We start from the raw sequence: 7,500 nt of genomic DNA on the forward strand, positions 1-7,500 counted from the left end.
TTGCATATGAGTATTAATAGTGGCGTTGGTACTTAAGTAGTACATTCTTATTATACTTACCTATATATAAGTATGTATTATAGGAATGGTGATAAACATTTGCTATTGAAGGCTTGTAATATTGATTGGTAGGTGGTGGTGGTGGTTGTTAAGATAGGTTAAGTATATTCTTACTATAAATACTTCAAATAAGTATTTTCTTAATGTATTACTGCATGAATAATGATTTAAGTAATACTTATTATTATATATCAATACAGTGGCAGGTATTGGATATGGGAATAACATAGACCTGAACGAGACATATGTTATGCTCGACAGGCAATAATTACTTTTCATAAGTGAAAAGTAACCTGGGTTGGTAAGCATGTTATGCCCACCCGATGAAAAAATTTTTTTCAGCCTGGTTTGATATTTACCAATGGCAATATAAGCCTGATCGGGACATATGTTATGCTCGACAGGCAATAATTACTTTTCATGAATGAAAAGTAACCTGAGTTGGTAAACATGTTATGCCCACCCGATGAAAAAAATTTTTTCAGCCTGGTTTGATATTTATCAAAGGCAAAATAAGCCTGATCGGGACATATGTTATGCTCGACAGGCAATAATTACTTTTCATGAATGAAAAGTAACCTGGGTTGGTAAGCATGTTATGCCCACCCGATGAAAAAATTTTTTTCAGCCTGGTTTGATATTTATCAAAGGCAAAATAAGCCTGATCGGGACATATGTTATGCTCGACAGGCAATAATTATTTTTCATGAATGAAAAGTAACCTGGGTTGGTAAACATGTTATGCCCACCCGATGAAAAAATTTTTTTCAGCCTGGTTTGATATTTATCAAAGGCAAAATAAGCCTGATCGGGACATATGTTATGCTCGACAGGCAATAATTACTTTTCATGAATGAAAAGTAACCTGGGTTGGTAAACATGTTATGCCCACCCGATGAAAAAATTTTTTTCAGCCTGGTTTGATATTTATCAAAGGCAAAATAAGCCTGATCGGGACATATGTTATGCTCGACAGGCAATAATTACTTTTCATGAATGAAAAGTAACCTGGGTTGGGGTAAGCATGTTATGCCCACCCGATGAAAAAATTTTTTTCAGCCTGGTTTGATATTTATCAAAGGCAAAATAAGCCTGATCGGGACATATGTTATGCTCGACAGGCAATAATTACTTTTCATGAGTGAAAAGTAACCTGGGTTGGTAAACATGTATGCCCACCCGATGAAAAAATTTTTTTCAGCCTGGTTTGATATTTACCAATGGCAATATAAGCCTGATCGGGACATATGTTATGCTCGACAGGCAATAATTACTTTTCATGAATGAAAAGTAACCTGGGTTGGTAAACATGTTATGCCCACCCGATGAAAAAAATTTTTTCAGCCTGGTTTGATATTTATCAAAGGCAAAATAAGCCTGATCGGGACATATGTTATGCTCGACAGGCAATAATTACTTTTCATGAATGAAAAGTAACCTGGGTTGGTAAGCATGTTATGCCCACCCGATGAAAAAAATTTTTTCAGCCTGGTTTGATATTTATCAAAGGCAAAATAAGCCTGATCGGGACATATGTTATGCTCGACAGGCAATAATTACTTTTCATGAATGAAAAGTAACCTGGGTTGGTAAACATGTTATGCCCACCCGATGAAAAAAATTTTTTCAGCCTGGTTTGATATTTATCAAAGGCAAAATAAGCCTGATCGGGACATATGTTATGCTCGACAGGCAATAATTACTTTTCATGAATGAAAAGTAACCTGGGTTGGTAAACATGTTATGCCCACCCGATGAAAAAAATTTTTTCAGCCTGGTTTGATATTTATCAAAGGCAAAATAAGCCTGATCGGGACATATGTTATGCTCGACAGGCAATAATTACTTTTCATGAATGAAAAGTAACCTGGGTTGGTAAGCATGTTATGCCCACCCGATGAAAAAATTTTTTTCAGCCTGGTTTGATATTTATCAAAGGCAAAATAAGCCTGATCGGGACATATGTTATGCTCGACAGGCAATAAATACTTTTCATGAATGAAAAGTAACCTGGGTTGGTAAACATGTTATGCCCACCCGATGAAAAAATTTTTTTCAGCCTGGTTTGATATTTACCAATGGCAATATAAGCCTGATCGGGACATATGTTATGCTCGACAGGCAATAATTACTTTTCATGAATGAAAAGTAACCTGGGTTGGTAAGCATGTTATGCCCACCCGATGAAAAAATTTTTTTCAGCCTGGTTTGATATTTATCAAAGGCAAAATAAGCCTGATCGGGACATATGTTATGCTCGACAGGCAATAATTACTTTTCATGAGTGAAAAGTAACCTGGGTTGGTAAACATGTATGCCCACCCGATGAAAAAATTTTTTTCAGCCTGGTTTGATATTTATCAAAGGCAAAATAAGCCTGATCGGGACATATGTTATGCTCGACAGGCAATAATTACTTTTCATGAGTGAAAAGTAACCTGGGTTGGTAAACATGTATGCCCACCCGATGAAAAAATTTTTTTCAGCCTGGTTTGATATTTACCAATGGCAATATAAGCCTGATCGGGACATATGTTATGCTCGACAGGCAATAATTACTTTTCATAAGTGAAAAGTAACCTGGGTTGGTAAGCATGTTATGCCCACCCGATGAAAAAATTTTTTTCAGCCTGGTTTGATATTTATCAAAGGCAAAATAAGCCTGATCGGGACATATGTTATGCTCGACAGGCAATAATTACTTTTCATAAGTGAAAAGTAACCTGGGTTGGTAAACATGTTATGCCCACCCGATGAAAAAATTTTTTTCAGCCTGGTTTGATATTTATCAAAGGCAAAATAAGCCTGATCGGGACATATGTTATGCTCGACAGGCAATAATTACTTTTCATGAATGAAAAGTAACCTGGGTTGGTAAACATGTTATGCCCACCCGATGAAAAAAATTTTTTCAGCCTGGTTTGATATTTATCAAAGGCAAAATAAGCCTGATCGGGACATATGTTATGCTCGACAGGCAATAATTACTTTTCATGAATGAAAAGTAACCTGGGTTGGTAAACATGTTATGCCCACCCGATGAAAAAAATTTTTTCAGCCTGGTTTGATATTTATCAAAGGCAAAATAAGCCTGATCGGGACATATGTTATGCTCGACAGGCAATAATTACTTTTCATGAATGAAAAGTAACCTGGGTTGGTAAGCATGTTATGCCCACCCGATGAAAAAATTTTTTTCAGCCTGGTTTGATATTTATCAAAGGCAAAATAAGCCTGATCGGGACATATGTTATGCTCGACAGGCAATAAATACTTTTCATGAATGAAAAGTAACCTGGGTTGGTAAACATGTTATGCCCACCCGATGAAAAAATTTTTTTCAGCCTGGTTTGATATTTACCAATGGCAATATAAGCCTGATCGGGACATATGTTATGCTCGACAGGCAATAATTACTTTTCATGAATGAAAAGTAACCTGGGTTGGTAAGCATGTTATGCCCACCCGATGAAAAAATTTTTTTCAGCCTGGTTTGATATTTATCAAAGGCAAAATAAGCCTGATCGGGACATATGTTATGCTCGACAGGCAATAATTACTTTTCATGAGTGAAAAGTAACCTGGGTTGGTAAACATGTATGCCCACCCGATGAAAAAATTTTTTTCAGCCTGGTTTGATATTTATCAAAGGCAAAATAAGCCTGATCGGGACATATGTTATGCTCGACAGGCAATAATTACTTTTCATGAGTGAAAAGTAACCTGGGTTGGTAAACATGTATGCCCACCCGATGAAAAAATTTTTTTCAGCCTGGTTTGATATTTACCAATGGCAATATAAGCCTGATCGGGACATATGTTATGCTCGACAGGCAATAATTACTTTTCATGAATGAAAAGTAACCTGGGTTGGTAAACATGTTATGCCCACCCGATGAAAAAAATTTTTTCAGCCTGGTTTGATATTTATCAAAGGCAAAATAAGCCTGATCGGGACATATGTTATGCTCGACAGGCAATAATTACTTTTCATGAATGAAAAGTAACCTGGGTTGGTAAGCATGTTATGCCCACCCGATGAAAAAATTTTTTTCAGCCTGGTTTGATATTTATCAAAGGCAAAATAAGCCTGATCGGGACATATGTTATGCTCGACAGGCAATAAATACTTTTCATGAATGAAAAGTAACCTGGGTTGGTAAACATGTTATGCCCACCCGATGAAAAAATTTTTTTCAGCCTGGTTTGATATTTACCAATGGCAATATAAGCCTGATCGGGACATATGTTATGCTCGACAGGCAATAATTACTTTTCATGAATGAAAAGTAACCTGGGTTGGTAAGCATGTTATGCCCACCCGATGAAAAAATTTTTTTCAGCCTGGTTTGATATTTATCAAAGGCAAAATAAGCCTGATCGGGACATATGTTATGCTCGACAGGCAATAATTACTTTTCATGAGTGAAAAGTAACCTGGGTTGGTAAACATGTATGCCCACCCGATGAAAAAATTTTTTTCAGCCTGGTTTGATATTTACCAATGGCAATATAAGCCTGATCGGGACATATGTTATGCTCGACAGGCAATAATTACTTTTCATGAATGAAAAGTAACCTGGGTTGGTAAACATGTTATGCCCACCCGATGAAAAAAATTTTTTCAGCCTGGTTTGATATTTATCAAAGGCAAAATAAGCCTGATCGGGACATATGTTATGCTCGACAGGCAATAATTACTTTTCATGAATGAAAAGTAACCTGGGTTGGTAAGCATGTTATGCCCACCCGATGAAAAAAATTTTTTCAGCCTGGTTTGATATTTATCAAAGGCAAAATAAGCCTGATCGGGACATATGTTATGCTCGACAGGCAATAATTACTTTTCATGAATGAAAAGTAACCTGGGTTGGTAAGCATGTTATGCCCACCCGATGAAAAAATTTTTTTCAGCCTGGTTTGATATTTATCAAAGGCAAAATAAGCCTGATCGGGACATATGTTATGCTCGACAGGCAATAATTATTTTTCATGAATGAAAAGTAACCTGGGTTGGTAAACATGTTATGCCCACCCGATGAAAAAATTTTTTTCAGCCTGGTTTGATATTTACCAATGGCAATATAAGCCTTATCGGGACATATGTTATGCTCGACAGGCAATAATTACTTTTCATGAATGAAAAGTAACCTGGGTTGGTAAGCATGTTATGCCCACCCGATGAAAAAATTTTTTTCAGCCTGGTTTGATATTTATCAAAGGCAAAATAAGCCTGATCGGGACATATGTTATGCTCGACAGGCAATAATTACTTTTCATGAATGAAAAGTAACCTGGGTTGGTAAACATGTTATGCCCACCCGATGAAAGAATTTTTTTCAGCCTGGTTTGATATTTACCAATGGCAATATAAGCCTTATCGGGACATATGTTATGCTCGACAGGCAATAATTACTTTTCATGAATGAAAAGTAACCTGGGTTGGTAAACATGTTATGCCCACCCGATGAAAAAATTTTTTTCAGCCTGGTTTGATATTTACCAATGGCAATATAAGCCTGATCGGGACATATGTTATGCTCGACAGGCAATAATTACTTTTCATGAATGAAAAGTAACCTGGGTTGGTAAGCATGTTATGCCCACCCGATGAAAAAATTTTTTTCAGCCTGGTTTGATATTTATCAAAGGCAAAATAAGCCTGATCGGGACATATGTTATGCTCGACAGGCAATAATTATTTTTCATGAATGAAAAGTAACCTGGGTTGGTAAACATGTTATGCCCACCCGATGAAAAAATTTTTTTCAGCCTGGTTTGATATTTACCAATGGCAATATAAGCCTTATCGGGACATATGTTATGCTCGACAGGCAATAATTACTTTTCATGAATGAAAAGTAACCTGGGTTGGTAAGTATGTTATGCCCACCCGATGAAAAAATTTTTTTCAGCCTGGTTTGATATTTATCAAAGGCAAAATAAGCCTGATCGGGACATATGTTATGCTCGACAGGCAATAATTACTTTTCATGAATGAAAAGTAACCTGGGTTGGTAAACATGTTATGCCCACCCGATGAAAGAATTTTTTTCAGCCTGGTTTGATATTTACCAATGGCAATATAAGCCTTATCGGGACATATGTTATGCTCGACAGGCAATAATTACTTTTCATGAATGAAAAGTAACCTGGGTTGGTAAGCATGTTATGCCCACCCGATGAAAAAATTTTTTTCAGCCTGGTTTGATATTTATCAAAGGCAAAATAAGCCTGATCGGGACATATGTTATGCTCGACAGGCAATAATTACTTTTCATGAATGAAAAGTAACCTGGGTTGGTAAGCATGTTATGCCCACCCGATGAAAAAATTTTTTTCAGCCTGGTTTGATATTTATCAAAGGCAAAATAAGCCTGATCGGGACATATGTTATGCTCGACAGGCAATAATTACTTTTCATGAATGAAAAGTAACCTAAATTGGTAAACAAATTATGATTTAAGTAATGCTTATTATAATAAATATATCAATACAATACAGGTATTGGATATGGGAAGCATATTTATTGATTATTAAAATTTTATGTGTAAATCTATGTATGACCACTTTTTGATTCAAACGTACATTTTTTAATTACATTTTTTTTCATGAATGAAATTGGGCCTGGTTTGATAAACATGTTATGCTCGCCCGATGAAAAAATTTTTTTTAAAAAAAATTTTTTTTAGCCTGATTTGATATTTATCAAAGGCAAAATAGACCTTAACGAGACATATGTTGTTATGCTCGGCAGGCAATAATTATTTTTCATGAGTGAAAGGTAACCTGGGTTGGTAAGCATGTTATGCCCACCCGATGAAAAAATTTTTTTCAGCCTGGTTTGATATTTATCAAAGGCAAAATAGGCCTGATCGGGACATATGTTATGCTCGACAGGCAATAATTACTTTTCATGAGTGATAAGTAACCTGGGTTGGTAAACATGTTATGCCCACCCGATGAAAAAATTTTTTTCAGCCTGGTTTGATATTATCAATGGCAAAATAAACCTGATCGGGACATATGTTATGCTCGACAGGCAATAATTACTTTTCATGAGTGTTAAGTAACCTGGGTTGGTAAACATGTAATGAAAAATAGGTCAAATCGAGACATTATGTTGGTTATGCTCGACAATCAATAATATTTTTATCATAGTAGGTCAACGAGTATATATTTATTATATGCTCATATATTGATATACGTGTACAAAAATGTGGTGGTACGGATAAGCGATATCAGAAGTTGACAAAATATACTATGAAGGTTATAATATAAAAATTATAATTGTGTAAAAATTCATATATCTAATTTAATATTAGGATAAGATTGAATAAATGATTAAATATTAATCATTGGAAGAAAGGTAATGAAATAAAACAAAATTCTATAAGGCTTTAGGTTGGAAGAAAGTATATAGAATTTTATAAATGAATA

The sequence above is a fragment of the Condylostylus longicornis genome, unplaced genomic scaffold, assembly GCF_029603195.1.
Source record: "Condylostylus longicornis isolate FDR11 unplaced genomic scaffold, ASM2960319v2 ptg000703l, whole genome shotgun sequence".
In the NCBI taxonomy this organism is placed as follows: domain Eukaryota; kingdom Metazoa; phylum Arthropoda; class Insecta; order Diptera; family Dolichopodidae; genus Condylostylus; species Condylostylus longicornis.